At 45.6% G+C, this 23777-nt stretch overlaps 1 protein-coding gene and 1 long non-coding RNA gene across 5 annotated transcripts in view; one reads left to right on the top strand and one right to left on the bottom strand.

The window, feature by feature from the left end:
• The window catches only part of PLEKHA7 (pleckstrin homology domain containing A7), a 243919-nt gene that overhangs the window by 174472 nt on the left and 45670 nt on the right, over window positions 1–23777 (bottom strand). The window lies entirely within an intron of this gene.
• Window positions 5214–23777, top strand: part of LOC103170295 — a 61481-nt gene continuing 42917 nt past the window's right edge. Inside the window, exons 1-2 of the long non-coding RNA XR_486077.2 lie at window positions 5214–5263; window positions 9413–9474. This is a non-coding gene — a long non-coding RNA (uncharacterized LOC103170295). The remainder of the gene's footprint in view (window positions 5264–9412; window positions 9475–23777) is intronic.

Raw genomic sequence — 23777 nt, 5'->3', positions numbered from 1 at the left:
AGTGAAGGACTGAAGGTCAAAAACTCACTGTGGGCAGGGAACAGGTCTGTTTATTGTTGCATTGTCCTCGCCCAACCGTTTACTATACTGGTCTGCACACAATAAGCACTCAATAAATACGATTGACTGAAGAAACAACCCACCAAAGAGGCTTCTGATCCTTTAGCTTTATATTTTCTGGAGGGAAAATGGGGGGTAGAGGGGGTGGAAGATAAACAACCCCTTAGGTGGCAGGGATGGAGAGAACATCAAATTATGTTATTATTTAAAATAATATAATGTAATTATTAAGATGATAATAATGATACTGCTAGGTGCTTATTATGTGCCAAGCACTGCAGTAAGCACTGGGGTAGATACAAGTTTGGATAATCAGTTTGGACATAGTCCCTGCTTCACCTGGTGCTCACAGTCTAAGTAGGAGGAAATATTCATTCATTCATTCAATCATATTTATTGAGCGCTTACTGTGTGCAGAGCACTGTGCTAAGTGCTTGGAAAGTACAATTCAGCAACAAATAGAGACAATCCCTGCCCACAATGGGTTCACAGTCTAAAATTGGGTGGCCGGGGGGGGGGGGGGGGAATGGACATCAAAACAAGTAAACAGGCAAGTAAGATTGAATCCCTTTTTTACAGATGAGGAAACTGAGGCCCACAGAAGTGAAGGGACTTGACCAACACCACTCAGCAGACAAGTGGCTGAGTCAGGATTAGAACCCAGGTCCTCCGACTCCCAGGCCTGGGCTCTTTCACCTAGGCCATGCTGCTCCTACAGAGAAGATGATGGTCAAAGATCCTCCATGGAGGGATGTTTTATCTTTTTTTAATGATATTTGTTAAATGCTTACCGTGTGTCATGCACTGTACTAAGAGTTGGGGTAGATACCAATCATCCAATCAGTCAATCAATAAATGGTATTTATTGACCACTTACTATGCGCAGAGCACTGTATTAAGCACTTGAGAGAGTACAAGTCAGCTGAATTAGCAGATATGTTCCCTTCCCAGAGATCTTACAGTCTAGATCTTACCCACTAATCGGTTGGACATAGCCCATTCACCACGTGGGGCTCACAATCTCAATCTCTATTTTACAGGTGAATTAATGGAGGCCCAGAGAAGTGAAGCAACTTGCCCAAGGTCACCCAGCAGAAAAGTGGTAGAATTAGAATCCAGGTCTTTCTGCCTCCCAGCCTGTACTCTTTCCACTTGTCCATGCAGGTTACCTCCCACCCCAACCTCAGAGCCAAATATGTGATTCTTTCCCGCCCTCATCCTCTTTGACCCCTTCCTTCCTGGGATCTAGGCGATAAGTCATGGGCATCTAGAGTTACACAGTTCTCTCTCTCAGCCCTCACCACCCCAGGGCAAGCCTGTTTCCTTGAAGGGAGGTGGGGAGGAAGGAGAGGGAATGGGGAAATGTTCTCTCAACTAGCCAAACAGGTTTAGTCACATCTACCTTCCAGGAAAAGCAAGGTATTGGGAGCTGCTACCCCTCCCAAACACTGGCAACTGCTCTGCAGACAAAGAGCCGCAAGATGGTACCATTTTTTTTTAATGGTATCTGTTAAGCATTTACTGTCAGGCACTGTACTAAGCACTGGAGTAGACACAAACTAATTAAGATCCAATCCTTTTCAGTCAAACAATGGTATTTGAGATTTATGTGTGCAGAACACCGTACTAAGAGCTCGGGAAAGTACGATACAACAATATAACAGACACATTCCCTGCCCACCATAAGCTTACAGTCTAGAGGATGAGTTTACAGGGCTCACAGTCTCAATTCCCATTTTACAGATGAGGTAACTGAGATCCAGAAGTGAACTGACTTGCCCAAGGTCACCCAGCAGGGAAGTGGCAAAGCCGGCATCTGAACTCAGGTGCTTTTGATTCCCAGGCGCAGGCTCTATCTACTAGGACATGTGCTTTCTTGTACGTTAAATAGTACAAGTAGTATTTGTGTTTTAAGTAGTGGAAGTTGCACCAGCACTTATTAAGCTCCTGCTGTGTGCAAAGCACTGTATTAAGTGCTGAAAAAAATGACATGGGTGAGAATTAGGCTCGGTCCCTAACCCCAAAGGACCCATGATCTAAAAATGAATCGTAGAGGGTTGGGCACATGAGAGATGAAATGATAAAAGCACAGAAACAACATATATGAGAAAAATAATAAGTTGAACAAGGGCAATAAGATATTGTGGCTAGAGCATGGCCTAATGGACAAAGCCCAGGCCTGGGAGTCAGAAGAATCTGGGTTCTCATCCTGACTCCTCCACTTGTCTGCTGTGTGAACTTGGGTAAGTCACTTCAGTTTTCTGGGTCTATTACCTCATCTGCAAAATGGGGATTCAATACCTGATTTCCCTCCTAATGAGACTGTGAGCCCCAAGTGGGATCTGATTAACTAATATCTACTTCAGTGCTTAGAACAGTGTTTGGCACTTAATAAGCGCTTAAAAATACCATAATTATTATGATTATTATTATTAGAGGAGCAGAGTTTCAGGCTCCTCATAGCTTAGAGTCCATTGAACAGCACAAGGTCAACAGAAAGTCACTGCTGGGACAGGAACTAGGGCCATCTTGATTAGGCTGTATCTACCCCAGCACTTAGTACTGTGCCTGTCATATATTAAGATCTTAAGAAACACTATTAAAAAAAACCCAAAACACCAAAGCCTGTCCAAGCGGGCAGAAGCCACAGATTTCAACTGTCAGGAGTGGCTGTCTCCACTCATGGCTTGTGGGACAAGAAGAGGGACTTTCCACACAAGGAAGAGCAAAAGGACAGGGATGTTTTCCTATGTAATGTACTAACGGAGGAGAAATCCTTGAAGAATGAAACAAGATGAAATTTGACTTTCTACCCATTACAGCTAAGGAGCCACTTGGCACCCCAGAGAAAGGGAAGTGAAAAAGGGAAAGGGAAAAAAACAACATTCAAAGCTGAGTCACCCTCCTGCCATCAGAATTTGGGCTCCCTGAAGGCCTGGGGCCATCTTTTTACAGTGTCTGTGCAATTTAATTCCCCGCCCAGAGGCAGCGCTACACACCTACCTCTAACAAACTAATCATATATAATACCAGGGAATGGAGATTTTCTCCACTGAGAGTCTCTCCTGCCCTAAAGCACCCAGTTCTTTCATAACACTGGGGATGTTGTCTTGCAAAACCCCTGGTTAGGAAAAACTCCTGATGAAGTACTTGCTCGTTTCAATGTCACGTGCATGTGTACAAGCCATTTCTTGCACTACCCCTGGATGCCAGAACACAACAGGCTCACATGGCCAGACAAACGTTCCCTAATTCCATAACGTTCTAGCTGAAACACGCAGAGAAGACGGGTGCTCCAAGCGTGGGTGCCAAAAATCTGTTGTGCGTGCATACGTGCATGTATGTGTGTGTGTGTGTGTGTGGAAATGGGGCAGGAATTTTAGGAGGGAGGGAGCAGGAAAGGGGTAGGCTTCAAAGTGCTCACAGGCCAGAAAACCTCCATTTTGAGACTTTTCAGCCCTGACTGGAAACTCTCGTGTCCTGTCAAAGATCTGGGATGAGTGAGACCAGTGAAATTTTACAAAAACATGGCCAACTTGGGTGGTCATTTGGGACACACAAACCCCGAGGTACAGATACAAGAAGGGCACCCACTTCAGGACAGAACTTACATGCAACCAGGAAAGAAACCGTGATCAACCCCACAGTAGTAAAAGTAGTGTTCACTGAGCATCCACTTGATATGGTGTGCTGTATTGGACATTCAGAAAGTACACAATACGAAATGATGCTTGTTCCTCTAGACTGTAAGCTCAATGGGCAGGGAATGTGTCTACTAACTCTGCTGTACTGTACTCTCCCAAGTGCTTAGTATTAATTTATTCATTCAATCCTATTTATTGAGTGCTGTATGCCGAGCACTGCACTAAGCACTTGGAAGAGTGCAATACAATAAACAGACACATTCCCTGCTCACAAGGCGTTTACAGTCTAGGAGGGGGACACAAACATCAATAAAAAATAAATAAATTACTGATATGTACACAAGTGCTTTGGGGCAGGGAGGCGGGAAGAGCAAAGGGAGCAAGTCAGGGAAATGTAGAAGGGAGTGGGAGATGAGGAAAGGCGGTGCCTAGTTTGGGAAGGCCTCTTGGTGGAGATGGGCCTTCAATAAAGCTTTGAAGTCAAGGAGAGCAATTGTCTGTGGATTTGAGGAGGGAGGGCATTCTGGGCCAGAGGCAGGACTCAGGCGAGGGGCTGGCCGGGTCACAGTGAGAAGGACAGTATTAAAGGAGCAAAATGTGAGGCTGGGCTGAAGAAGGAGAGTAGTGAGTTGAGGTAGGAGGGGCAAAGTGGTGGACTGCTTTAAAGCCAATGGTGAGGAGTTTTTGTTTGATGAGGAGGTGGATGAGCAACCATTGGAGTTTTTTGAGGAGAGTGTTCTGCTCACAGAAAGTGCTCATTGAATACCATTACATTTTTTTAATGGTATTTATTAAGCACTTACTATGTGCCAGACACAGTACTAAGCACTGGGATAGATACAAGTGAATTAGATTGGACAGAGTCCCTGTCCCACATAGGGCTCACAGTCTTCATCCCCATTTTACAGATGAGGTAGCTGAGGCACAGATAAGTTAAGTGACTTGCCCAAGATCACAAAGCAGACAAGTGGCAGTGCTGGGATTAGAACCCAGATTCTCCTCTGGATTATAAACTTGTTATGGGAAGGGGATGTGACAGCTAATTCTCCTGTATTCTCCCAAGCGCTTAGTACAGTGCTTGACACATATTAAGTGCTTAACAAATACCATAAAACTAATAAAACAAGTAATACCCAAATTATTATTACTACTGTCATTATTCCCCGTTACAAGTTCCCTTTCCCTCAGCACTTTCCCCAGCTTGCTGCCTCACCAACTCACCTGTACAAGTGCCGTGAAGTTTCCTAGTGCAATTTATCGGCCTCAGTAACTTTTTAATTTCCTTTCCCGCCTCTGTACAAAAGAGCTATTCCATTTTTCAGCTGACAGAGGAAATAAATGACTCCATTCCAAGGAAGTTAATCATTTCCAGGGTCTTTCCTCAGGGTGGCAGCCTAAACCACCCGCACTACTGTCTTAGACACAACATAGACATTCAGGGCCCCATTGCCCCCCTCCTGCCCTCTTGTCCGTGATTTGACGTGCTTCCTCTTCCCTTCCCTCCAATGGGCAGGAAGAAAGGAAAGAAGGAAGTCTGCCCGCCCTGAAGAGCCCAGCAGGTGAGTTAAGGCTGCCACACAGGGATCAGAAGTGCTCCCTAGCAAAACTTAAATGGTCCTATCCAAGGAAGGCCTGGAAAAGGGGGCCGGGGAGTGGGAAGAAAATAAGAGGACATGATGATTGGTGAACGGCCCAAAAACCTGCTTGTGGTCATTTCTGGGTAAACGTAGTGCCCACAAGTTAATGGTTCTGATTGAAACTGTAAGCTTGTTGTGGTCAATGAATGTGTCTGTTATAGCATTATAATGTACTCTCCTAAGTGCTTAGTACAGTGCTCTGCACACAGTAAGCACTCAATAAATGTGACTGACTGACTGAGGGAGGCCCAAGGGCAGGGGAGTAGGGATGGGCAGAAAACCAAAGGATACTGATGGGTCAAATGCCCAAAAAACCCGTCTGTGGCTGCTCCCAGAAAAAGCATGTGCCCATGTGGTCAGTGCTAATTCAACAAAGCCACATTCTAACATTTCCATCCCCGCCTACATGCAAAACCCATTCCATTTTATTCTAGAAACCCATGAAATTTGGTTGATTACTGGATTATTTTTTAAATCCAGTAAGGGCTGATAATTTCTGAGATTTGACCAAAGCAGTTCAATGGTGCCTTAAGCCAATTTGAATGAAACCAGTCCTACTTCACTGCTGGGTTCAGAGTAGCAAAATGATCCAGGGTTTTGGAGATTTCAAGTTTAAAAAAATCCAATTTCTGCTCCAATATCTTCAGCCATGTGAGTACTGGTGTGCTTTAAATTGCCCTGAATGTGCACCCACAATGGCACACACACACACACACCTCAAGCAGCATAGCTTAGAGGACAGAGCACAGGCCTGAAGTCAGAAGGTCATGGGTTCTAATCCTGGCTCCGCCACTTATCTGCCATGTGACCTCGGGCAAGTCACTTCACTGGGCCTCAGTTCCCTCATCTGTAAAATGGGGGTTAAGACTGTGAGTCCCTTGCAGGGCAGGGACTGTGTCCAACCCGATTTATGTATATTCCCCTAGAGTGCTTGGCACATAATAAGCACTTAAATACCGCAATTATTGCTATTATTATTATTCTCTAAAGAGCTTGGTACAGTGCTCTGCACATAGTAAGGACTTAATAAATACCACTGATTGAAAAGACTATTTGAACTCAACTGTTTCCTCAAACATCTGGCTTATATGAATATTTCACAGCTCACTCAGTGTACAAAGGGAAGATTATTGTGTCTTTCATTTCCATAAAATCTTCCATTCCCTAACCAAAAAATCAGGAAATAGATTTATTGGCATCCCAAAAGGAGATCATAGAGTTAATCATAGGAGTGACTTGCTTAACAGAAGGAGCTTCGACCTTGGGGAAGCAGCAAAGCCTAGTGGCAAGAGCATGGCTCTGGGAGTCCGAGGACCTGGGTTCTAATCCTGGTTCTGCACTCCTCTGCTGTGTGACCTTGGGTTAATCATTTAACTTCTCTGTGCCTCAGTCCCCTCTGCTGCAAAATGGAGATTCAATAACTGTTTTCCCTCCTCAGGCTGTGAGCCCTAGGTTGGATCTGAAGCTCTTGTAAATACTCCAGCCCTTAGTACAATGTTTGGTACATAGTAAACACTTAACAAATTCCACAATTATGCTTAAAACTGAAAGATACCCCTAGAGGGTAATTTTATCCATCCCCCTGCCTACAGTCAGTAAACTCCTTGTAGAAAGGGATGGTGTTCACAAATACTATTGTACTGTCCTCTCCCAAGGGTTTAGTACAGTGCTTTGCACACTATCGGCATTTAATAAACAGCCCTGATGGATCAGGACAGGACTGGGGTTAATTTACCTTGGACAAAATGCTACGGGAGAGGAGCCTCTTCTTCTCAGGGACCACCATAGAAGAGGAGTCCACAACATTCCTCTGGTCATCCTCTAGACTGTGAGCTCATTATGGGCAGGAAATGTGTCTGTTGTTATATTGTACTCTCCCAAGCACTTAGTACAGTGCTTTGCACACAGTAAGCATTCAATCAATATGATCGAATGAATGAATCTGTTCTAATCTCCACTCTCAATTTAGTATTCCAGCTCCTTCTTGCCCCATCCTCACTGGAGCAGACTGTCTGAAACCCTGCCTTGATCTAATGTAATAATTATTAGTAGTAGTATTACTCTGTTGTATTGTAATCTCCCAAGCACTTAGTACAGTGCTCTACACACAGTCAGAACTCAATAAATACCATTGATTAATTAATATAATAGTGATAGTTGTTAAGCACTATGTGCCAAGCACTGTACTTAGCGCTGAGGTAGATACAAGATAATCGAATCCCATGGGGGGTCACAGTCTTAATCACCACTTTCCAGATGAGGTAACTGAGGCAGAGAAAAGTGAAGAGACTTGCTGAAGGTCACACAGCAGGCAAGGGGGGGACAGGGATTAGAACCCAGGTCCTCTGACTCCCAGGCCTGTGCTCTTTCCACTAGGCCACGCTGCTTCTCATGTACCTGTGTCTCTCAGGCAGGTTGGTGCCCATGATAAACCTGAAGTGTAATGAATACCTAAAAAGAACATTTACAACTTGGTTGATTCACTGAAATAAGACCACAGAAGAGTATCGGTTTAAAATAACTGAGGATTTCACAATTATTACGGTTTTCATTAAGTGCTTCCTCCATGCAAAGCACTGTGCTAAGTCCTGCGGCAGATACACACAATCAATTGGCACACAGTCCTTACATTGCCTCTTGTATTCTCCAAACAAGTTGCCACTTTCCACGCTGGAGCAATTACGTAAAGTGAAATCCCAGAAAAATGACATTTACCCAAAGTTTATTTCCTGCTCTTCTGCCAGGCTGATTACAATTAATTTGTCAGTAAATAGCATAAAATCTAAGGGCACATCTTGGACTGATGTACAAATACACCCTTAGTGTTCTTCTGGGTGTTGGTGAAATAACCCGATCAACTAATTCAGTTTCTCCATTTGTTTGAGAAATCCATATTTGTTTCTCAACGGAATAAAGGGACGCTCTTCTAAAAAGACAGTAGATCCACTCGGGGACTCATTTAGACATTTCGTTGCTGTCGGCTCAGCAAGTGCGGGAGGTAATTGAACTGTTGTGGTTCACGGGAGAGCTGTTTGGCTTTTTCTGGGTCTGGGAAGTTTACTCCTCCTAACATGCTCTCTGAAACTTTAAACTGAGTTAGTATTTAACACTCTTGGGGTCATGGGATGTCCATCACATCTCCTCCAAGAGGTTTTCCCCAAATAAGCCCTCATTTCCCCTACTCCCTCTCCCTTCTGCGTCACCTTTGCAGCACTTGGATTTGTACCCTTTATTCACCCCACCCTGAGCCCCACAGCACTTACATATCTGGAATTTATTTTAATGGCTGTCTCCCCCTCTAGACTATAAGCTACTTGTGGGCAGGGAAACAAATCTACCACCTCTGGATTGTGACGGTGAGCCTCATGTGGTACAGGGATTAGGCCCAACCCAATTTGCCTGTATCTGCCCCTGTGCTTAGGACAGTATCTGGCTCACAGTAAGCGCTTTACAAATACCATAATTATTATTACTGTACTCTCCCAAGTGCTTAGTACAAGGCTCTGCACACAGTAAGCGCTCAAAAAACATGCATTGATCTTTTTTTAAAAGGATATTTGTTAATGCCAGGCATTGAACTAAGCACTAGGGTAGATGCAAGTTAATCAGGATGGACACTGTCCATGAAGTGGGAGTTAAACAATAACTGTGAACCTCTGGTCAAAGCAGGTGGCCTGAACTGACCATTCCAAGTTGAAAAAAGAAAAAAGTCTCCTTGGGCCTTGAATCATCTAGGAGGACTCTCTACAAGGGTTGGAAGCAAATTAACTAGGCAATGGCCAAGTTTCCTTGATTCTTGGTGGATTCCCCCCGCAGGATTGTGTGCCTTTGGGCAAGCCACTTCACTTTTCTGTGCCTCAGTTCTCACATCTGCAAAAATGGGAATTCAATACCTATTCTTCCCAGTATTCAGACTATGAGCCCCAGGTGTGACCTGATTATCCTATATGCACCCCAGGGCACAGTACAGTGCTTGGCATAGAAGTGCTTAACAAATACTGTTATTATTATTCTTATGCTTAATACGTTGCTCGGTAGGTGCTCTATAAATACTGTTTGACTGTCCTCCAGAATCCAGAGAAATTCAAACCAATGGGTGTCATCACAGGACATTACTGTCACCTGGCTAAAAGGTCAGTAACTTTGCTTGTCTTATTTCTCCTATCGACCTTCCCCTGTCTCTGGTGTACCCTTTAGTAATAAAAATAATAACTATGGTATTTGTTAAGTACTTACTATGTGCCAAGTACTGTACTAAGCGCTGGCGTGGATACAAGCAAATTGGGTTGCAAACAATCCCTGTCAAACATGTGGTTCACAGTCTCAATCCCCATTTTACAGATGAGGTAATTGAGGCCCAGAGAAGTGAAATGACTTGCCTAAGGTCACACAGCAGACAAGTGGTGGATCTGGGATTAGAATTTATGACCTTCTGACTCTTCTAGATTGTGAGCCCTTCTAGTCTGTGAGCCTGTTGTGGGCAGGGATTGTCTCTATTTGTTGCTGAATTGTACTTTCCAAGTGCTTAGTACCGTGCTCTGCACACAGTAAGTGCTCAATAAATACAACTGAATGAATGACTCCCAAACCCATGCTCTATCCACTACAAGGTGCACTTTGATTCTCACCCCAGCCCCACAGCTCTAAGGTAAGTATCCTTACACTCTATTTCCCTCATTCCTAATCAGTTTTAATGACTGCCTCCCCTTCTACTCCATAAGCCTCAAATGGGCAGGGATCATGTCTTCCAACTTCACTGCATTGTACTCTCCCAAGTACTTCGTGCAGTGTTCTACAGCCAGTAAACACTCAGTACCATTGACCGAGTGATTGTCTACTCATACATGATTGTCTACACATAAGATATGCACTTAAATACATTTCTGTAATTTATGTCTATTAATGTCTGTCTCCCCCTCTAAACTGTAAACTCCTTGTGGGCAGGGAATGTGTCTGTTTATTGTTATAGTGTACTCTTCCAAGAGCTTAGAACAGTGCTTTGCACACAGTAAGTGTTCAATAAATATGACTGAACTGAAATTAACAAAATGGGGTCTTCTGAAATGCTGGCAGCCAAGATAGATATAAGAAGTTTCATTATGTACAAAGCCCAGCTGTCCTAGATGAAGAAATGACATTATCCTGTGAAAATTGCTTCAGAACTGGAAGGCAGGGGAAATTCCCAGGTAATATCATCATGGGAGGAGTCAGGATGCAGACTCCTCCAGATCCTGCTAAACATGATAATTCTGGAGTTGAGCACCTGGGCCATATCCCAGAGCCCATTCCCAATTCCAGGCCAGCGTCCCAGGGTCACCCCCAGCCCCCCCCCCCCCCCCCCCCCCCCCCCCCCCGCTACTTCATTTACATGTTCCCTCTATGCAGAAGGAGCGTTGGACTTCATTAATAAACATGAACCTGAAGGAGATTTCAAAATGCCATAATTTTCAAGCCAAATTACCCCAGGAACAGATGCAAACAAGTTTGTATATGTTTAAGAAAACACAAGGCAGCCAAGTTGTTCCCAGTGGATCTCTGTCGCCAGCACAAAATGCCACCCGGATGATGCCCATGGGAGAGACCACTGGACCACTGGTAAACCCAAATGGAAAAGTTGTAATTGACCAGGATTCCTAGTGATTAAGTGGGTGCAAGACAAGCATCAAAATAGTAACAAACCACAGAATGAAATTGAATTAGCTCAGTGAAAGCATTGTAATATAGAAACTGCCTTGATTAGAAAGGATTAGGCAACCAAATTCTCGTTGAAATCTAATCTGTGTTAATTAACTCCTACGAGCAGGAAAACAATTCTTTTATCCAAGGCTTCACTCTAAGCCTGAAATGTGTTTTCCCTGTCTTCTGATGTGGGGGTGGCTCTTTCTTGGGCCTCGTCAGAAGTTTTGGCTGAAGATTTGGTGCTGGCTTCACCTGCATTCACTTTTACTTCAAAACCTCAGCCCCTGGAAGAAAGAACTCAGGAAAAAACCTGACTCTCCCCTGCTGGAAAAAGCCTTCCTCCGTGTGAATTTTAGAAAGGGATGGGACACTGGAAACAAGGAGAGCAACATTGTTCTAGACCCCGGCTGGGATTTGGCTGCTGCTTCACCCCCAAAGGCCTGGCACAAAATAAAGTGTGGATTCCAACGTTCCTCCAACTCCACTCTAGCATTGAAGCTTTCCCCCAGAAGGGGTCCTCCCTCCCCCACCCCCACCTCCTGGTGCTCTCCCTCTTTGAAATTCTCAGTCTAAAAGGCAGAAGGGGATGGGGAACAAGAGTTAGAAGTTTGGATGAGGGAGGGACCTGAACAGAGAAACAAGGAGCAGCAAAGAAAGAAAATGGGGGAGAACCATCAGTGTTAAAATCCACCCTTTCCTTTCCATCCAAACTGCTACTGCGTTAGTACAATCACTCATCCTTTCACGCCTAGATTACTGCATCAGCCTCCTTTCTGACCTCTCAACCTCCTGCCTCTCCCCACTCCAGTCCATAATTCACTCTGCTGATTACCTTTTTACAGAAACGATCAGGGCATGTCACTCCCCTACTCAAAAATCTCCAGTGGTTGCCTATCCACCTCCGTATCAAACAAAAACTCCTTACCATTGGCTTTAAAGCACTTTATCATCTTGCCCCCTCCTACCTCACCTCACTTCTCTCCTACAATCCAGCCCACATACACTGTTCCTCTGATGCTAACCTTTTCACTGTGCTCCAATCTCACCACCAACCCCTGGCCCACATCCTACCTCTGGCCCGGAATGCCCTCCCTCCTCAAATCTGCCAATCACTCTCCCCTCTTCAAAGCCTTACTGAAGGCACATCTCCTCCAAGAGGCCTTCCCAGACTAAACCCCACTTTTCCTCATCTCCCACTCCCTTCTGTGTTATTCTGACTTGTTCCCTTTGCTCTTCCCCCCTCTTTCTGCTCCACTGCACTTAGGTATATAGCTGTCATTTTTTTTATTTATATTGATGTCTGTTTACTTGTACTGATGTCTGTCTCCCCACCCCCCAGATTGTGAGTTTACTGTGGGCAGGGACTGCCTCTCTTTATTGCTATATTGTACTTTCCCAAGCACTTTGTACAGTGCTCTGCACATAGTAAGCACTGAATAAATACGACTGAATGAATATTCTCTTCCCACAAGGATCTTAGACTCTAGAGGGCAGCTGAGAAGACCCTGGAAGCATCCAATAAATACCACTGATTGATTTCCCAAGTGTAACACTTTCTAAATCTGAAATGCCACACCCTGAAATTCAAAGCACCCACCCACTTCCCCCAACCTCCATCAGCCCCTCCCCTCTGCGCCTCTGTTTACCCAACAAGTCACAGAGAAAACACGTCCCACCCACCCAGCAGCACTCATTCTCCCCCCGGGGAACAGGCCAGACACAAAGCCACCTCTATTGCGCTCCAGCCCGTTGACTCCGGGTCAGAATTCCTTTGGTCCTCTCCCTGTTCCCACTCAGAGCAGAACTCTCTGCCAGGCCTGGCCAACATCTCATAAGATACTTTTGGGGTAAACAACCTCCACCCTCAAGAACTGGAATCTGAAGGTCGAGACCTCCAGACAGGAGACTCGGCCGGGTAAGGAGTTTCTTCCCTCCAAGGTGGACCCAATAGCAGCCAGAGTTGGGAGGAGGGGTGGAGTGAAAAACAGCCTGGCCTAGTGGATAAAGCATGGGCCTGGGAGTCATAAGGATCTGGGTTCTAATCCTAGCTCGGCCACTTGTCTGTTTGCCGTGTGACCTTGGGTAGGACACTTCACTGGTCTGGGCCTCAGATACCTCATCTGTAACATGAGCATTAAGACTATGAGCCCCATGTAGTTTATGGGCTGTGTCCCACCCTATTAGCTTGTATCTATCCCAGCGCTTAATACAGTGCCTTGCACATAGTAAGAGCTTAACCAATACCACAATTATTATTATTATTATTATTCTGGGACCCTATGGCAACAAAGACCTGGCTTAGCTGTGCCAGTTCTGGAAAGTGCTCCCCAATCCTTCTTTGGCTCCTGACGCCAGCTCCTGTTCCTGCATTTAAGCAGCACTGGAGACCATACCAGCCCCTCCTTCAAGGCCAGCAGATGCCTCGGCCGCTCTCTGGTCTAGGGCCTGGCCTGTTGAAACCCAAGGCAGACAGGACGACGGGGCTCAAGCCACAACCCCTGAGAAGCAGTGTGGCCTAGTGGATAGAGCACAGGTCTGAGAGTCTGGGAGTCAGAAGGACTTGCGTTCTAATTCTAGTTCTGCCTCTTGTCTGCTGAGTGACCTTGGGCAAGTTGCTTTATTTCTCTTGGTCTCAGTTCCCTCATCTGGAAAATGGGGATTAAGACTGTGAGCCCTATTTGGGACAGGGACTGTGTCCAACCCCCTTACCTTGTATCTTGTACCTTGAGAAGCAGCGTGGCTCAGTGGAAAGAGCATGGGCTTTGGAGTCAGGGCTTATGAGTTCGAATCCCAGCTCTGCCACTTGTCGGCTGTGTGACTGTGGGCAAGTCACTTAACTTCTCTGTGCCTCAGTTCCCTCATCTGTAAAATGGGGATTAAGACTGTGAGCCCCACGTGGGACAACCTCATTCCCCTGTGTCTACCCCAGTGCTTAGAACAGTGCTCGGCACATAGTAAGCGCTTAACAAATACCAACATTATCTACCCCAGTGCTTAGTACAGTGCTTGGTACATAGTAAGTGCTTAACAAATGTGACTATTATTATTATTATTTTTACTGGGCCAAACCCGGCTGACCCTTCACATTTAGTGTTAAAGGATGCCATCAGACTCTTTGGGAAGTTTTTGCTTTGACACTTGTTTTTAAGAGCTTACTTCGTCCCATGTGGGATTAGGAGTGTGCCTGATTGTATTTTATCTACCCCAGTGCTTAGAATAGTTCTTGGCCCATAGTAAGTGCTTAATTGATTACCACAATTATTATAATAATTAGGAGCCCTTGACTACCTGGAGTACAGAATCAGGTTTTTCCAAATTTAGGCAAATTCTTATGGAGAAATTTATGTTCCAATTAAAGCAGAGTGGCCTAATGGAAAGATCACCCGCTTGGGAGTCAGAAGACTTGGGTTCTAATCCTGGCTCTTTCACTTGCCTGCTGGGTGACTTTGGACAAGTCATTTCACTTCTCTGTGCCTCAGTTTCCTCCTCTGCAGGGGATTCTCCCTCTTAAGACTTTTCTCCCTCTCTAGACTGTAAGCTCGTTGGGGGAAGGAAAGATGTATGTTTGCCGAATTGTACTTTCCAAGAGCTTTGCACAGTGCTCTCCATACAGTAAGCGCTCAATAAATACCATTGAATGAATGAACATTTATTGTTGTATTGTAATCTCCCAAGCGCTTAGTACAGTGCCCTGCACATAGTAAGTGCTCAATAAATACGAATGAGAATTGAAGGAATACCTGTTCTCTCTCCCTCTTAGCCTTTGAGCTTTGTTTGGGACAGAGACTGTGACCAACTATCTTAACTGCCCCAGTGTTTGACACATAGTAAGAACTTAATAATGCCGCAATTATTATTGCTATTATGATTATCACATTCTCACATTCCCTACCAAATTTCTTTTTTTTTTTCTTTTGGAATGAGATACGCCTTACCCTCCCAACCCCAACCCTCCTGGATTCCAGTACCTAAAACTGTCTCCAGCAGAAACCATCTCTCCACCCTTTCTCCCGTGCACCTAGTGAAGCGGACCTGTGCTTTTGTTGTCTGATTCTGAATCAGTGATTCTTGAACAAAGTCAAGAGGCACTGCATGAATCCTCCAGAGCGGTGCCCCGCTGAGGCCTCCGGCCTTTTATAAAGCATCTTGAGGGAGAGGACGTTGGCTCCACATTACGAAATAACCATTAAAAAACCTTTCCCCCCGGTGCTATTGTGTGCTGCTATTTCTCTTTGCTGTTAAATGTGCAACCCGGGGAAGCATGAGCACACACCATTTAGCCCTGATGCTCTGTTAGGCGGGTGTTCATGCAGTAAGGGCCCGGGTTTGAAGGAAAATTCATCCTTCTGCAACGCTAAGTTACAGCGGCAACATTCTGACTTTAAAAGATCAACCAGGCACCCATCCTAGTCGCTAGAGCACGAGCCTGGGAGTCATATGGTCATGGGTTCTAATTCTGGCTACACCACGTGTTTGCTGGGTGACCTTGAGCAAGTCACTTCACTCCTCTGGGCCTCAGTCACCTCATCTGTAAAATAGGGGTTGAGACTGTGAGTCCCACATGGGATAGGGACTGTGTCCAACCTGGTTTGCTTGTATACACCCGTGCTTAATGCGGTGCCTGGCACAGAGTAAACACTTAAGAAATACCACAGTTATTATTATTATTATACTTATACAAATCTTCCTCTGCCACTTTCTCAGGCTACTGCCCCAAGATGTCTTTTTGCCATTTTGACAAGGGTGCTAGGGAATTAATGAATTTATGCGGCCTGTATTTTTCTGAGCACAGTTAGAAAGCGAATAGAAAGTGCTCCATTTTCCCACAGCATTCAAATGGGCATTCTCCCTGCAAACCAGAGGAAAGCAGTTCATCAATCAATCAATTGATGGGATTTATTGAAAGCTGTATTAAGCGCTTGGGAGACTATAATACAATAGAATTGGTAGACATGTTCCCTGTTCACTCAGTAGTATTTATTGAGCGCTTACTATGTGCAGAGCACTGTTCTAAGCACTTGGAATGTGATTCATGGGTTACCAACCTTCACTCCCTTTGATCAAGAACACCTCCCACCTCAAAAACGTTATTATTATAAGAATAAGAACAATAATGATGACAAGGTCTTTATGGAGCTCCAATAATAATAATGGTGATATTTGTTAAGGATTCACTCTGTGCTAAGCACTGTATTAACCAATGGGGTAGAGTCAAGATAATCTGGGCAGAGTCCCTGTCCCACATGGGGTTCACAGTCTAAATTTATTGTGTACAGAATACTGTACTAAGCATTTGGGAGAATACAACAGAGTTGGTAGGCATAGTCCCTGCCCATGATGATCTTACTGTCGAGAAAGGGGCTGTGCTGACTCAAAGTAAGCACTTGACAAATACTTCAAGAAAAAAAGCCCTGATTAGTCTCTAGATTGTAAACTCATTGTGAGCAGGGAATGCTATATTATATACTCCCAAGCACTTATTACAATGCTCTGCACATATTAAGTGCTCAATAAATGATTGATTGGTCTTATATCTACCCCAACACTGGCACTGTAAGCATTTACTAAATATCATTACCAAAAAAAAAAAAAAAAAAAGCAACTCAGTATGGCAAGAGATCCCAAAGAACCTCAGATCTTGGAGTTTTCTCCCATCCACCCACAGACCCCACCCCATCCCCTTAGTAATTGTGGTATTTCTTAAGTGCTTACTATATGTCAGGCACTATACTAAGTGCTGGGGTGTGGATACAAGCAAATCAGGTTGGACACAGTCCCTGTCCCATGTGGGGCTCATAGTCTCAATCCCCATTTTACAGATTAGGTAGGTGAGGCAAAGAGAAGTGAAGTGACTTGCCCAAGGTCACATAGACAAGTGGCGGAGGTGGGATTAGAATGCATGACCTTCTGACTCCCAGGCCCCTACTCTAACCACTAAGTTATGCTGCATCTCCCCTTGTTCTGCAATAAAACCGTGGGTTGTCAATGAGAGTACCTTTCATTTCTAAACTTCCTCCTGTTTCATTAACACAATCCACTCACACTGCTACATCGGATGGAAGAGTCAGTTTTACGGCCTCCAAAGAATAACCCAGGAAAGCCCCTTCATCGCTGAGAGAAATAGAAAAATAGTTTCACATTCCATTTGCATAATGGACAGTCCATGAAGTGATGTTTGTGGTGAGTAAGCAAACTGGAAATATCACAGTTCACATCATAAAGATCCTCAGGGAACTGGTCACTAAGCCAGCCCCAGTGAAATATTACCAGTCAACGCAAAATTGTTTACCCAGCATACGGTAGGATCAAACCAGTTCAATAATTCCACATCACTCATATGTTGTCCTATTTTTGATGTCCTATTTGAAAAACCCTCATCTTTCAAGCCGATAGGTAAGTTTCAGCCTTTCCCATGTAGACCCTTAACCTGTGAATGCTAAAGCAGTTTTGCTGAAGTTAAAAAGATTGGCAAAAACAGAGAGATTAAAAGTGATATTTCCCTAGCAGCTCCTGGAACAAATTAGCAAACATTACAGTCGTGTGCTTATATCTTTAAATTATACATTATAAATGACTTATCTCTTCATATTAATGTCTGTCTCCCCCTCTAGACTGTAAACTCGTTATGGGCAGGGAACGTAGCTGCCTATTCTGTTGTATTGTACTCTCCCGAGTGCTTAGTATAGTGCTGTGCACATAGTAAGTGCTTAATAAATATCATTGATTGACTGACTGGTAAAGCAAACTAGGTCCCTGTTCCAAAAACCTGAACCCCTCTCCCCACATGAGATTTGGTTTTCCTTTGAAGTGGGGAAGGGAAAATCTGAGGCCTTTTCCTGACACACCCCATGGTGAGTTTCCCTCCTTCTCCAGCCTCTGTAGACATGTTGGCTCCAGGGGCTGAGCAGGCTCTGAGGGAAGATCACCTCACCAGAGGGTCTTACCCCAGGCTTCTCTGCTGGCCTGCATCCTCCGGGAGAGCAGTGGTAATGGTATCTATTATTTGTTCAGAGCCAAATAACTAAGTGCTGGGGTGCATACAGTTGGATGCAGTCCCTGTTTAACACGGACCTCACAATCTTAATCCCCATTTTCCAGATGAGGTAACTGAGGCCCACAGAAGTGAAGCGACTTGTCCCACAGCAGACAAGTGGTGGAACTAGGCTCAGGCTCTACCCATTAGGCCATGCTGCTTTTCAATAGTACAATAATAATAATGATGATGATGATAATTACGGCATTCCATAAGCACTCATTATGTGCCAGACACTGTATTAAGCACTGGGATGGATATAAGCAAATCAGGTTGGACACAGTCCCTTGCCCCACGTGGGGTTTACAATCTCAATCCCCATTTTACAGATGAGGTAACAAGCACAGAGAAGTGAAGTCACTTGCCAGAGGTCACACAGCAGAGCCAGGATTAGGACCCGAGACCTTCTGACTCCAGGCCTGTGCTCTATTCATGCTGCTTCTCAGTAGAGTAAGTAGGCACAAACCCTGCCCACAAGGACCTTACAGTCTAGGGCAGGAGGTGGACATTAAAATCAGTCACAGATAGGGGAAGCAGCAAACTGTTAAGGAGTCGTATAAGTGTTGGAAGTGGGGTGAGGATCAAACTGTTTAAGTGGCAAGTATCTGTTCTCCCTCCTACTTACACTGTGAGCCTCGTGTGGGTGTGAGCCTCATGTGGGATAGGGGCTCTGTCTGACCTCACTAATTTGTATCTAACCAGCACTAGTGCTTGACACATAGTAAGCACTTAACAAATACTGTAGTGTCCTCTTTTAGGCACTCTGTACGGTGCTTGGCGCACTGAAGGAGTTCAGTAAATACGATTGATTGACCGTCAGGATGGTTCCCAGACTCGGTTTGAGGCCTTTTTCTTGGGAAAGAAGGTGAAAGGGAAAGAGAGGTTCCTGGGCCACTCGTCTGTGCTTGTCACTTTATAAAAAGGTGAAGCAGGGAGGCCCAGTGGAAAGAGCACAGGGCTGGGAGTCAGAGGACCTGGGTTCTGATCCCGGCTCTGCCACTTGCCTGCTGTGTCATGTTGGGCAAGTCACTTCATTTTGCTGTGCCTCAGTTTGCTCACCTGTAAAGTGGGGATAAAACACCTCCCGCTTAGACTGTGAGCTCCATGTGGGAATGGGAATTAGTCTGATCTGATCATCTCGTATCTATTCCAGGGTCTAGCACGTTACACAATTAACTTTAAATTACTTTTTCTTTGGCATGATGACCAGTTCTCACATTAAACTCCGCCTACTGAATCCAGGCTCCTGGCTTCTGGTCTAAATCGGGTTGGGGGGGCAGATTGGGAGTCATAGCCACTGGGCACGCCACCCCCGGGATGCCCTAAGAGGGGGACGCAATACAAGCCAACCCCAAGATCACCACACTTAATGGGCAGTTCAGAAGCCCAACACCCGATCTCCACTTCAGGTGGGCTTACTTGGAAGAAGCCCCCAGGCAAGATGCCTGCACAGGGGAGCACAATACAAGCCAACTCCACAATCACCACACTGACTCAGAAACGGGCACAACGCCTCCAGGATGCCCTCAGAGGGGGACGCAGCAAGTGCCAATTCCATGATCACCACACTTACTTGGCACCGGGCATGATACCCCCTGGATGCCCATGGAAAGGGACACAATACAAGTCAACCCCAAAATCACCACACCAACTGGGCAGTTGTGAAGTCAACACCCTATCTCTGCTTCAGGCGGCCTTACCTGGAAGGAGCCCTCATGCGTCACCCTCCTGCCTGTGATCCTGGCTGGCCAGTCCCCAGCTCGGGCAGCAGTGGGACCCCAGGGGCAGATCTGAGGGGTCGACGGGCATCGCTTACCGTCAGTTCCGCTGCCCCTCCTGGCCCAACTCCGGAGTCTCCGTCTGGTCCCTCTCCGGAGCCCGGGGCTTGGGGACACCACCGGCTTTGAGCCGCCACCGGCCCCGGGCGGGATTGTCCCCACCCCTCCACCCCCTCAAATCAGCCCTCTGAGAACCACTTTGTATTCTCCATCTGCAGAGGAAGAGAGCTGTTTCTAGGACGGAACTTTCCGGCCCAGAGATTCCAAAAGCAGAAACCAGCGGGGGCAGGTGAACAGGCCTTGAATCCCTGTTTTAGAGATGAGGAAGCTATGGGTACAGAGAAGCTAAGTGACTTGCCCAAGGACACACAGCAGGTGAGTGGCAGAGCCAGGAGCACCTCTTCTGACTCCTAGGCTGTGATCTTTCCACAAGATTACACTGCTTCACCTTCCTCTTTCTTTATCCTCACATTCCACTATGGGAGGGAGAGAGGGAAGGCCTGAATTTAACACCCTAGGGAACAGAGATTAAAAATAAATTACCCACGATCATACAGCCCAGAAGACTTCTGTGATTAACTTCTCAACCCCTTCAGGTTACATCGTCCCAGCTACCACTTCTATAGCACTTCTGTACATATCAACTTAAACATCGTACTATTTAAGCACTAATTCGTAAACATAATAAATGTGGCATTTGTTAAGCACTTACTATGTGCTGGAGTAGATGCAAGATAATCAGGTCCCACAAAGGGCTCCCAGTCTAAGCAGGCGGGAGCACAGGTTTTGATTCCCCACTTTACACTTGAGGAAACTGAGACCCAGAGAAGTGAAGTGACCTACCAAAGATCACACATCAGACAAGTGGCAGAGCCAGAATTAAAACCCAGGTCCTCTAACTCCCGGGCTAGTGCTCTTTCCACAAGGCCATGATGCTTCTTCCACTAGGCCATACATATAATAATAATAATAGTATTTGTTAAGCGCTTATTACGTGCCAGGCACCGTACTAAGTGCTGGAGTGGATATGTGCATATAGGGTTGGACAAAGTCTCTGTCCCACATAGGGCTCACAGTCTCAATCCCCATTTTACAGGTGAGGTAACTGAAGCCCAGAGAAGTGAAGCGACTTGTCCATGGTCACACAGCAGACAAGTGGCAGAGGCGGGATTAAAACCCATGACCTTTTGACTCCCAGACCCATGCTCTATCCACTACACCATGCTGCTTCTAAATATACAAATATGTACATCTATGTGGAGCTTGCGATTAGTGATATTTACTGCATTCTTGCTGTGTGCCCAGTATTGTCCTAGGAGGTCATGGGTTTAAATCCTGGATCCAACCACTTGTCTGATGTGTGACCTTAATCAAGTCACTTAACTTCTCTGTGCCTCAGTTACCTCATCTGCAAAATGGGGATTGAGACTGAGAACCCCACATAGGACAGGGACTGTGTCCACCCAGATTTGCTTGTTTCCGCCTCACCACTTATCACAATGCCTGGCACATAGTAAGCACTTAAAATACCATATTACTAAGTGCTTGGTAGAGTATAACACAATAGAGTTGGTAGACATGTTCCCTGTCCACAAGGAGCAGGGAGGGGGGGAAGACAGATATTAAAATAAGAACTCATGCCACCTGACTCCCGGTCCTGTGCCCTTTCTATTAGGCCACACTGCCTCCTGAGCGATCCGTTTGATGGTTGGGAAATGGTGAGTTGGTACTATTGGGAGAGGCAGTTCTGTGACAGTGACCTGGAGTCTGTTCAGGCCCAGGTGGTGAGGACAGGATGGAACTCTGTCACACCAACACGGTGATTCACCTCTAACCAGAGTCAGGGGCGCTCACTCTGTCAGACCTGGCACCAAAAGACCCAGTGGATCTCCTCGTTAACCAGGGAACTTGAAAGGAAGCCTGTTGTGGGTGGTGTGACAGTTAAGCCATAGACTGTAAGCTCGCTGTGGGCAGGGAATGTGTCGCTCAGTGGAAAGAGCGTGGGCTTTGGAGTCAGAGGTCATGAGTTCGAATCCCAGCTCTACCACTTGTCAGCTGTGTGACTGTGGGCAAGTCACTTAACTTCTCTGTGCCTCAGTTCCCTCATCTGTAAAATGGGGATGAAGACTGTGAGCCCCACGTGGGACAACCTGATTCCCCTGTGTTTCCCCCAGTGCTTAGAACAGTGCTCTGCACATAGTAAGCGCTTAACAAATACCAACATTATTATTATTGTTATTATTACTCTCCCAAGCACTTAGTAAGTGCTCTGCACTCAGTAAGCACTCGATAAATACCACTGAATGAATGAAATCCAAAATTCAGGAGACTGCTCTGATTCCCAAACAATTTCTCCTCAACCACCTGAAAGGGTAGAAATAGCTTCGCTGCACCATTCAGCCTCTTGGGTCCTCTTATCTCTCAACTGGGAAGGGACCCTGGCCACTAAAAACTGCATAAACTGTAATCATCGAAATGAAGCCGCCGGAGATTATTCAATTAGTGTCTCTTCAGGAATAAGGCTGGAGACCACTGGGCTAGATCCCTGTCTGCAGCCAATAAAACAGCTGTGAAAACAAAGATAAGATACAGGAGGAGCAGAGGACAGTAATACATCCTTCTACGAGGATTGGGGATTGGCTCGACAACCATTGTCCGCAACTCTTGAGGAGCAACTCGGCCTATTGGATAGAGCTCAGTCCTGGGAGTCAAAAGGAACTGAGGTCTAATCCCAGCTCTGCCACTTGTCTGCTGGGTGACCTTGGGCAAATCACTTCACTTCTCTGGGCTTCTGTTACTTCATCTGTAAAATGGAAGTTAAGATTGTGAGCCCTATGTGGGACAGGGACTGTGTCCAAACTGATTACCTTGTACCTACCGCAGCACTTAGTCCAATGCCTGGTACATAGTAAATGCTTAACAAATACCATAAAACAAAACACAAACTTCTGCATAAGGAACTGAATGTAAGAAAGACATGGTGGGGGCGGGGAGGGGGAAGGGGCAGCATTCTTCCAGAGGAATCCACCTATTACCTTGTTTCTCCAGTTCCTCATGTTTCAAAACAGTCTTGACATTAAGGCTGGTTATGATTATTTATTAATTGCTGACTCTGGATTTTGTTCTGGGATGGATACATTATCCAATCAGACATTAGAACTAGATTATAAATTCCTTGAGGGCGGGGATTGTATCTACCAAGTCTATTGTATCAGACTGTCCCAAGGGCTTAGCACAGTACTCTGCACAAAGTGCTCCATATATCTCAAAAATTGATTGGCATGGCCCCTTCCCCACACAGGCTGACGATCTTAGAAACAGAGGGAGAAAAAAAATCTAGCCCCATTTGACGGATGAGGAAACTGAGGCACCATGAGATTAAGCGACTTGTCCAAGGTTCCACAACAGGCATTTAGCTACAACTGGGGCTCTATAAGCGCTTAGTACAGGGCTCTGAATACAGTACGCGCTCAATAAATACGATTGAATGAATTACAGATATGAGAAGCAGTGTGGCTTAGTGGAAAGAGCACAGGTCTGGAAGTTCTAGACCTGTCATGGGTTCTAATCTCAGCTCCGCCACTGGTCAGCTGTGTGACTTTGGACAAGTCACTTAGCTTCTCTGTGCCTCAGTTACCTCATATGGAAAAAGGAGATTAAGGTTGTGAGCCCCACACGGGACAACCTGATAACCTTGTATCTCTCCCAGTGCTTAGATCAGTGCTTGGCATATAGTAAGCTCTTAACAAATACCTTCATCATCATCATCATTATTATTATTAGATATGGACCTAAGAGCTGTGGGGCTGAAGGAAGGCCGGGCGGGGGCGTTGGAGGGGAGGAGGAAATAAAGGGTGCAAATCCAAGAATAAGGGTGGTGCACAAGGGAGTGAGAATAAATTTTTCCAAGGGCCTTAACCTACAGGAAGAGAAGAGGGTGGAGAGG

Source organism: Ornithorhynchus anatinus, chromosome 3 (assembly GCF_004115215.2).
Source record: "Ornithorhynchus anatinus isolate Pmale09 chromosome 3, mOrnAna1.pri.v4, whole genome shotgun sequence".
In the NCBI taxonomy this organism is placed as follows: domain Eukaryota; kingdom Metazoa; phylum Chordata; class Mammalia; order Monotremata; family Ornithorhynchidae; genus Ornithorhynchus; species Ornithorhynchus anatinus.
The sequence above is the reverse complement of the archived record's forward strand: the minus strand, read 5'-3'. Positions and strand labels throughout refer to the sequence as shown.